Below are 8,849 nucleotides of genomic sequence, written 5' to 3'. Positions count from 1 at the left end.
ATCTCTCTCTTTAAGAAGAGTATGTGATCTTTCATCCTAATTTTCTCTCTTTCTCTATTTGAATATTACCTCTTATTTAAAGTTATATTTTACATATATTAATATATTTTCTCACATTGAATATTCCTTCATGTGAGTATATTATGCATTTGCTTATGTTTAATTTATCCTTAGAGGTTTTTTAATTCTTCTCATTGTCCTTATGCTTGGGGGGGCAATAATTTCTCTCTCCTATCCTTTCTAAGGATCCACTTTTTCATTGACTGAGTGGTGTGTGTTTATGATTTGATATGATTCCTTGTGTGAAAATATTGTTTGCTCAAGGATTCTATCTTATGCAAGAGATGTGTGTCCTCGACTACAACTTCTTTCTTACTTAACAATGTATGTCTTCTATAAACAAATCTCTCATTTTGTGTCAAAAGTGTGTTATCCTTTATCAAGAATATCTTTCACCTAGCAATAGGGGGAAGGTACATGCATTCTTGTTCTCCTTCGCTTATTTGGTAGAAGATGTTATGTTTGTTCAAGAACTCCTCTTGGAGGTAGATGTCTTTTGAACAAACATCTCTTTTCCTCCAAGGATCCTCTTTACACTTGTTGCAAGATATTGGTTTAGAGGTTTGGGAAGCAAAGAAAGATAACGATATAGACAGTGTTTAACCAGAACTCATCTAGCATAGTAGATGCACATTCAAAGTTTATAATTTTGTTTGTAACTCAATATTTGGTGTTTGTAGTCAGTGAGGATCTTTTTGTGATGAGAATTGTGCTCTAGGTTGTTGTCCTTCCTCCATGTGTAGGCCCCTATTGTAATATTTATTCATTTGGCCAGTGGATAGATATTGTGGGTCACCAATCCCACCATGGTTTTTCCTCTTTGAGGTTTTCCATATATAAATCTTTGTGTTATGGTGTATGCTCTTTTGGTTGCTTCATTTCTATTTGTTGTTATATTCTTTTATTTTTACCGGTTACTGAATTGCATTATTAATAAGGTTAAAATTGATCTTACCAGTAGAACACTGATTTAACCCCCCCTGTCAGTGTTTTTGGATTCCAACAATTGGTATTAGAGCCTAGTGCCTTGGATTAAGTCTAATAGCTTAAGGAAGATCCTGAATCCGGAATCCATGGAGATGAGTATGGAGAAACAACTTGAAGTAGAACTTGAGGACTATGATGCTGAAAGGATGAAGAACTTGAAGTTGCAAGATGAATTGAACTTTGCAAAGGAATTCATTCTTATCCTACAGGAGGTTGTAATTCGTTCAAGCTAAAAGGAAGGAAATTTTACAAAATCTAGATAATGAAGAGAAGAATGCCCTTAAGGAACAATGTCAGAAGTTGAGTCAGGAGAATGGTGTCATGAAGAATGAAATGCAAGCCATGAATATGAGGATGTCCAAACAAATTAAAGATGGGAAGCAGAATGAAGAAAATCTTGGGAGATCTCTAAAAGACAAATCTGATGAATGCACTAGGTTGGCGCATGAGAATGATGTGTTGAGAACTGAGTTGGTGCAATCACATAATCATGAGCAAGAGTCAAAAATAATGATGCCAATCCTAAGAAGTGATTTGGATGCTATAATTGAATATAAAGAAAAGTTTCAGGGTCAGTTCTGCAAGGCTTGATAACTATTGAAGGATCAAAGAGACACTAGAGATACTAGAGGTCTTGGATTTGAGCATGGAGAAAGCTCTAGTACTGTAAATTAGGGGAATCCACCAGACAACTAGAATCCACTAGACAACTAGAATCAGAAATCATTGGTAAGGCAACCCAATACACATAAATTTAATGGTAGATTATTTGTTTGTAATAAGTTTATTCATAGAGAAAGTCAATGTAAAAATACAGCAAATCAGAATAATAATGTTGTTCTCGTTCAGTGTTCAAAGTGTAATATGTATGATCATAGGACAAAAGATTGTAGAATGAATGTGAGATGTCATGCATATGGATAGTTTGGACATATGGATAATAAATGTAGGTCAAAGAATGATCAAGAACTCAACAAGGCAATTTAGAAGAATAATGTTACTTTCTATGCATGCAAAAAAATAGGACATATTGCCAAATATTGCAGAAGCAAGAATACACCGGAAGGGAAGACACAACAAACAAGAAAGGAAAGAAAAAGGTTGATGAGATCCAGTAGGCTCATGCTAAACAGTGGATTAGGAAGTCTAAAGATCAATTGGTAGAGGTAAATTCTCTAGTTACTCAGCCGAAAAAGCAGAATGTTCCTGCACCAACAGGAAACTGATCTGGTAACTAAGGCATTAGCCTTAGGGGGAGGCAAATTAATGATGAGTCTTGCATTACCACTAGTAGCGGTCTAAAAGCTTGTTTTAGATCTTGGAGAAATCAGTCTGAAGATTTTCTTGTACTAATATTATGGATTTTGAATCTAGTATGATATGTTGGTGTGCATTAATGTCAATGAAATATTAGGGTTTCACAAAATAAAAGGGAAATGTTGATTCATTTTCATTCACACTGCATTTAGAGTGAAAAAGAGTGGGTTCAAGATGATTCAAGGCGATCAAAAGCATTTCAAGTGAATTCTAGTGCATTTAGAGTGGATTTCCAAGAGCTTTCACCGGTGAAGGTTGTGAGGTATTTTATCAGTTTTTGAGCTCTTTTTTGTTTGCAATGGCTTCTCGATCATCTTCCGCTTCAATAGGTTTTACTACCCATATTGTTGTTGACATCAAGGACCATCCACATCCTATTTTCAAGCAATGCTATCAAATTGCGAAGGTCAATGATTTAGCTGGCGCATTTTCTAGGGTTCCTGAAGGAGTTTTATATGTCGAAGATGTTCGTGCATATATTCACTGCACTTTGGAGGATTTGGGTTCTGCTGAACCAGGATAGGTCGATGAAACCATAATTCCAAATTCTAAAGGATCAGGGTTTCATGGACATTTTGGAGATGCCAGAATTCAAAGATGATATGATTTGGTATGTGTTGAGTCGAGTCCACAAGGAATTCATATGTCTTGACCGACCTTACAAGATCACCAAGGAGGCTATTCATGCGATCACCAATTTACCCCAGACCAGTCTGACCCCTGGAAAGAATAATATATCTAACAATGAGGTGGAGAAGTTAACTGGTGCAACGTCTGACAACCGGTCAATGAGAATTAGCACTATCAGAGACAAAGCAGTTCAATTTACAAGCACGATCATCAGTTACAAGGTAGCCCAATCAAACCGGTTGAACTCCATTTCTAGTTTATGCATTTACTATGCTCACAAAATGATTAAGGAGGATGAAAATCTAGATCTATGTCAATGGGTGTGTGTTGAATTGATAATAAACCTAGGGAAGATTAAGGGTGAGAAAAAGGGTATTTTCTGGTATGGCAACCTTGTTGTCTATTTAATGCTTTTCTTTCTAAATGAGTTACCTGAAATCGGTAAGACCCAATGGGAATTTGATATACCTAGCAAAACAAATCAAAGATTCTATAAGGAATATGGGACAAGAAAAGGAGAGAGAGTCCATTCTATGAGGTTATTTAATATCATTCCAAAAATAAATGAGGAAGAGAGAAAGAGTTCCAAAGAATATTGTAGATAAAAACTCAACTGAAATCTATTTTATGGTAAATAAGGATGAAACATTGATGGAGGTAGTGAAACCAAGGAAGATCTGGATAACTAAGATGGGATATGAGGTAGATGCATAGATCTTGGACTTGTATGCCAAGACTCTTATTGATGCCCCGGTTGATGAGGTAAAGAAAGCCTTTAGGACTGCAAAGCAAAAAGAAATTGAAGTTGAAATTGGATTCAATAAGAAGAAAAAGTTGAAACTGAAGTTGTACAGAAGATGTCTTCTTAAATCAAACATATTATTGGATTGGTTGAAGGATCTTCTCCAGTAGCAATTCAGGCCTCACCAATGGTAGCAACTGGCAAGGGTGTAGTATAGAGGAAAAACCGAAGACTTATATTGCCCCTGTTACATTCGATTCTGATACTGATGTTGTGCCCTCAAAGATTCCCAAGACTTTCATCAGGATACCAAGGAAGAAACCTGAGGAAGTAAAGAAGTAGAGAGTGAAGGTCACCCCTCCGGCACCCCCAAAGAAAATTTCAAAGGAGAGGAAGCCCACATATAAGAGGAAACCGGTTAAGGAGGCTACTTCTGCTCCCAACAAGAAGAAGAAATCAGATGTAGATATAGCTCCCAAATCTAGTACGAGTATTGAAGTCATTCCTCCTCTCTCAGTTGCTGAGCTAATAGATCAAATAACTAAAGATGGAATTTTGAGTAATTTACAACATTACTATGTACATATGGACGATAAGGAGCGAATGGAAATAAAGGAATCAATTTTATTGTATTTAGACATATATAAGAAATCACTTTTAGAGATTGAAAAATAGATAACGACAAACTTGTACAATAAACTAGATGCTAGAAGGCTATATGTGGTTGAAGAGGATAGACACATAAAGGTATAGGAGTTGTTAACTGTTTGTGGAGCCATAACATATGAGGAGATGCAACAGTGTTTAGAGTTTGCAAATAAAATAATTTTATGAAGTAAACACCGACATGTGAGTCTCATGGTAGGTAGAGTAAATGAGATAGTTAAGGAGACACATGAGGCATGGGTAAAATTCTTTGTAGATAAACCTAGATTCTTTACATCACCGGAAGTCCCTCAAAAGTATAACACTTCAGACATCTCGATATATGATAAGGGGAAAGGCATATTGGGAATGTATACACTGGTTTTGGATCAGAAAATAATAGAGGATATTCCTCCAATAGAACCACTTGTACCTAATTTAGAGATACCGGTAGATAATATTGAAACTATACAAGATGAGCAGGATACACCGGAACAGATCATTCCGGATATAGAGGTTATTGATGTGGACACATAAAATAAACAGGCTGAGGATATTGAACCTCTGGTATGAAATGTACGTATTGAAGAGGTTGAGGTTGAATAAGTTACTACACCAAGTGGCGAAGCCACCGATGCAAGTCATAAGGTTGAATCCTCTGGGAATATTTTGGATAGTCATTCATTGTTGGCACTTGACTCATCCAGTCAAGTTGATTTTGCACAGAAGAATATTGGGCAACTGAGCAGTTTTGAATTGATGTATGTTGCAGCTCAGAAGTTAAGGAAGGAAGGGAGGGACTAAAGATAAGTAGGTTATTGAGAAAGTCATTCCGATTTTGCAGTATTTTGCACTGAAATATAAGGTAGATCAGATTGGAAGCCTATCCAACAAACTGAAAGGTTTGATAGAGCATATTTCCAAAGAGTTTAAAACTCTTCAATAGGTATCAAACCGACAGTTGGTTGAGCAGTATAATGCAGCCCAGAAGGTCAGTTGTGACAACATGATTTCATCTGACAAGGCTAGGTTAACTAAGGATCTATCTAAGATTGATAAGGCTCTAAATGAGTGTAGTAATATATATAGGTCATGTAATAACACCGACAAACTAACAGTGGACCTTGAGGTGACATTGAAGGCGGCAAAGGCCTGGTTAGAACATTTGGCTAATAGTTTTGATGGTACTCAGACACTGACCAGTACCATTGATGGTCAGATTTTGATTACAGAGTCTAATATTTTTGTATTAGAGAAGGACATGGATAGGCTAATCCGATGTTCAAGGGAATTAAGAAGTTTGGTGAGTCCCCGGTTGAACACTTTGTTACTTCACAAGAGGGAAAGCATAGAGTTAATGAATAAACCTACTGTGGTAGACCTATCAAAAGAAGAGCTTCATGCATATACTATTAATGGTTTTGTATCTATTTTGAGAATATTGAAGGCAGGTTGGGATACATACTTAGGATTTTTGAAGGGTACTTATCCAGATATTTTTAAGTATATCTAGATCCGGTAATCACGTTTTGGTTTGTACAGAATTTCATTTCTTATTCTTTTTTTTGTCCCGGTCTTTGGCATTGTTGTCAAAGGGGGAGAGGTTGATGTGAAAAATTATTGGGACATATGATTGGGACATAAGAATTATAGCTCAAGGGGAGTTGTCTTCCAACAATTTTTGAGATCAGTTTTGGAGTTTTGGGCAAGGAACCAGAACAACACTTCAACGATCCATTTTTCACATGTTGCCATCAATGCCAAAGGGGGACATTGTTGGTAACTGACACTCATCTGGTTTAGTTGTGTTGTCATTGATGGAAAAACACACCATTTTGGGTTGGTCACTTAATTGGTACTCACCGGTACTCATTGTTTGGAACTGGCACCGACACCGGCAGGACAAGGGAAACCGACAAACTAGGAACTGGTATATGAGACCAACATAGGAGATTGATCTAAGAGATCTACACAACAATGATCAGTGGCATCGGTCACAAAGTTTAATGAATTTAATTTTGTCTATGCCAACATGTAATATCATTGTAAGCCGACATAAGGTATTTATGTTTGTGTTTGGGAAGGGTAATTAATTCAGTCCAGTTAGGTTATTTTTGTAAGGTAGTGAAAATATAGTGATGTGATATTGTGCGAGTGATCTTGATTGATATAATGTGAATGTAATATTTTGTAGTCGGTCTTGGATATTTGTTTAGAGGTTTGGGAAGCAAAAGAATATACCAGTAAGGAAGGACACAATGAACATCGATACAGACAGTGCTTTAACCGAAACTCATCCAGCATAGCAAATGCACTTTCAGAGTTCAAAATTTTGTTTGTAACTCCATATTTGGTGTTTGTAGTTAGTGAGGCTCCTTTTGTGATGAGAAATGTTCTCTAGGATATTGGCCTTCCTGCATGTGTAGGCCCCTATTGTAATATTTATTCAGTTGGCCAGTGGATAGATATTATGGGTCACCAATCCCACCGTGGTTTTTCCTCTTTGAGGTTTTCCACATATAAATCTCTTTGTTATGGTGTATGCTCTTGTAATTGCTTCATTTATATTTGTTGTTATATTCTTTTATGTTTAGCGGTTACTAAGTTTCATTGTTAATAAGGTTAAAATTGATCTTACCAGTAGAACACTGATTCACCCCCCCTCTCAGTGTTCTTGAATTCCAACGGACATAATGTTTGATATATGTCTCAGAGGGGATGTACATTCTCAAAACCAGAGAAAAAAAACTATTACATGAGATGCACTCGAAACCAAGCATGTATCTATCTTAAATGGGGTTACACATTCTTGAAACTGGAGAAAATAAACTCTTATATGAGATATTCTTGAAACCAGAAATTTGCCCCTTGGCATTTGTATTTTCACTATATGTCTTAAACAGGTTGAAGCACGCTCAAAACTATTGAAAGAAAACTCTTATATGGGGTGATATATACTTGAAAATAGACATCACTCATACACATGCATGAGGATGAGTGGAACTAGAAAACCACAGGTAGACTATTCCTATTCTCCTCCCCAACATGGATCACCTAGAAAAACACATCTAGAGTGTGTATCCATGTCCCTTCTCATCATTCTTCGCATGGATCACCTTGTAAAACACATCTAGAGTGTATCCATGCTCTCTTTCTCTTTCTTCCCATGAGCTCATAGAGAGAGAGAGAGAGAGAGAGAGACATGGATGATGTGTGCTTTTCTCTTTTATGTGATCACTTGTGTTCTTGAGATGAAATTTTTAAAGAATGATATTAGTGGTTGAGACATTTTGATATCGAGGTCGCTTTGGCTAGTTGACTTGAGGTCTTATTTTTTGTTTTTAGCTTTTGTGTTGTGTGTATTATTTACTTTGCCTTTATTTTCCTTTTGTTTTCCCTTTTGTAATTGTCTTGTTTTGTGTGCCCTTGCATGTGTTTGAGTGAGCTAAATCCTAATACTGGGGGCTTGGTTCCTTAAAATTAGTGATGCACTATACTCCTTATGATTGTGATCCTCATTACTCCTTTCTTTCATATCTTTGATAAAAGTAGTTCATGGATGGTGTGTGCTTTTCTCTTTTATGTGATCACTTGTGTTCTTGAAATGGCATTTTTTAAGAATGATATTAGTGGCTGAGACATTTTGATATCGAGGTCTCTTTAGCTATTTGACTTGAGGTCTTTTTTTTGGTTTTTAGCTTTCGTGTTGTGTGTCTTTTTGCCTTTTATTTTCCTTTTTGTAATTTTCTTTTTTTGTGTGCCCTTGCATGCATTTGAGTGAAATAAATCCTAAGACTGAGGGCTTGGTTCCTCGAAACTAGTGATGTATTATACTCCTTGTGATTGTGATCCGCATTACTCCTCTCTTTCATTTTTTTTTTCTACTTTACCATGAGTATTTGTGTAAGCTCATACTCCTGTTAAAGTGGGAACTAAATGTAGCATCATAAATTATCACCGAGCCAATTTGCATCTCATGTTTGTGCCCCTACTTTAGCACATCTCCCTCTCATCTCCTATCTAATTTTGTTTAGTGCCTTAACTCCAATTTTTATACCATATAAACCTACCAAATTGATTCTCTGGAGGGGTATCCTCCTCTATAGGCCTTAATTTTGGTCCCTAATTTAGGAGGACTAGGACACTAGCGCCCTATTCCTAGGACCAAAGTGCCCAGCACCCTGGTTCCCCTCAATGGGGCCCATTTTTTATGTGGAGGATGGGACCTATCTCTTCACTGGGAAATGAAATTTGTGGCTCTATATGACCTTTGGAAGTTGACCTAATCGTTAAATGACCTAGGATCTCATATATAAATATATTTGATAAACCTAATTTCGTCCTAACAAGAATTCGACCTAAAACATTCATCATCAAACATTTCCAGATATTTTCAAGGTTGCATTTCCTTTATTCCATCATTAAGAAGAAAATAACATCATTCATATCTAAGCATGCATGTGTGATT

The sequence above is a fragment of the Cryptomeria japonica genome, chromosome 7, assembly GCF_030272615.1.
Source record: "Cryptomeria japonica chromosome 7, Sugi_1.0, whole genome shotgun sequence".
NCBI lineage: Eukaryota > Viridiplantae > Streptophyta > Pinopsida > Cupressales > Cupressaceae > Cryptomeria > Cryptomeria japonica.
The sequence above is the reverse complement of the archived record's forward strand: the minus strand, read 5'-3'. Positions refer to the sequence as shown.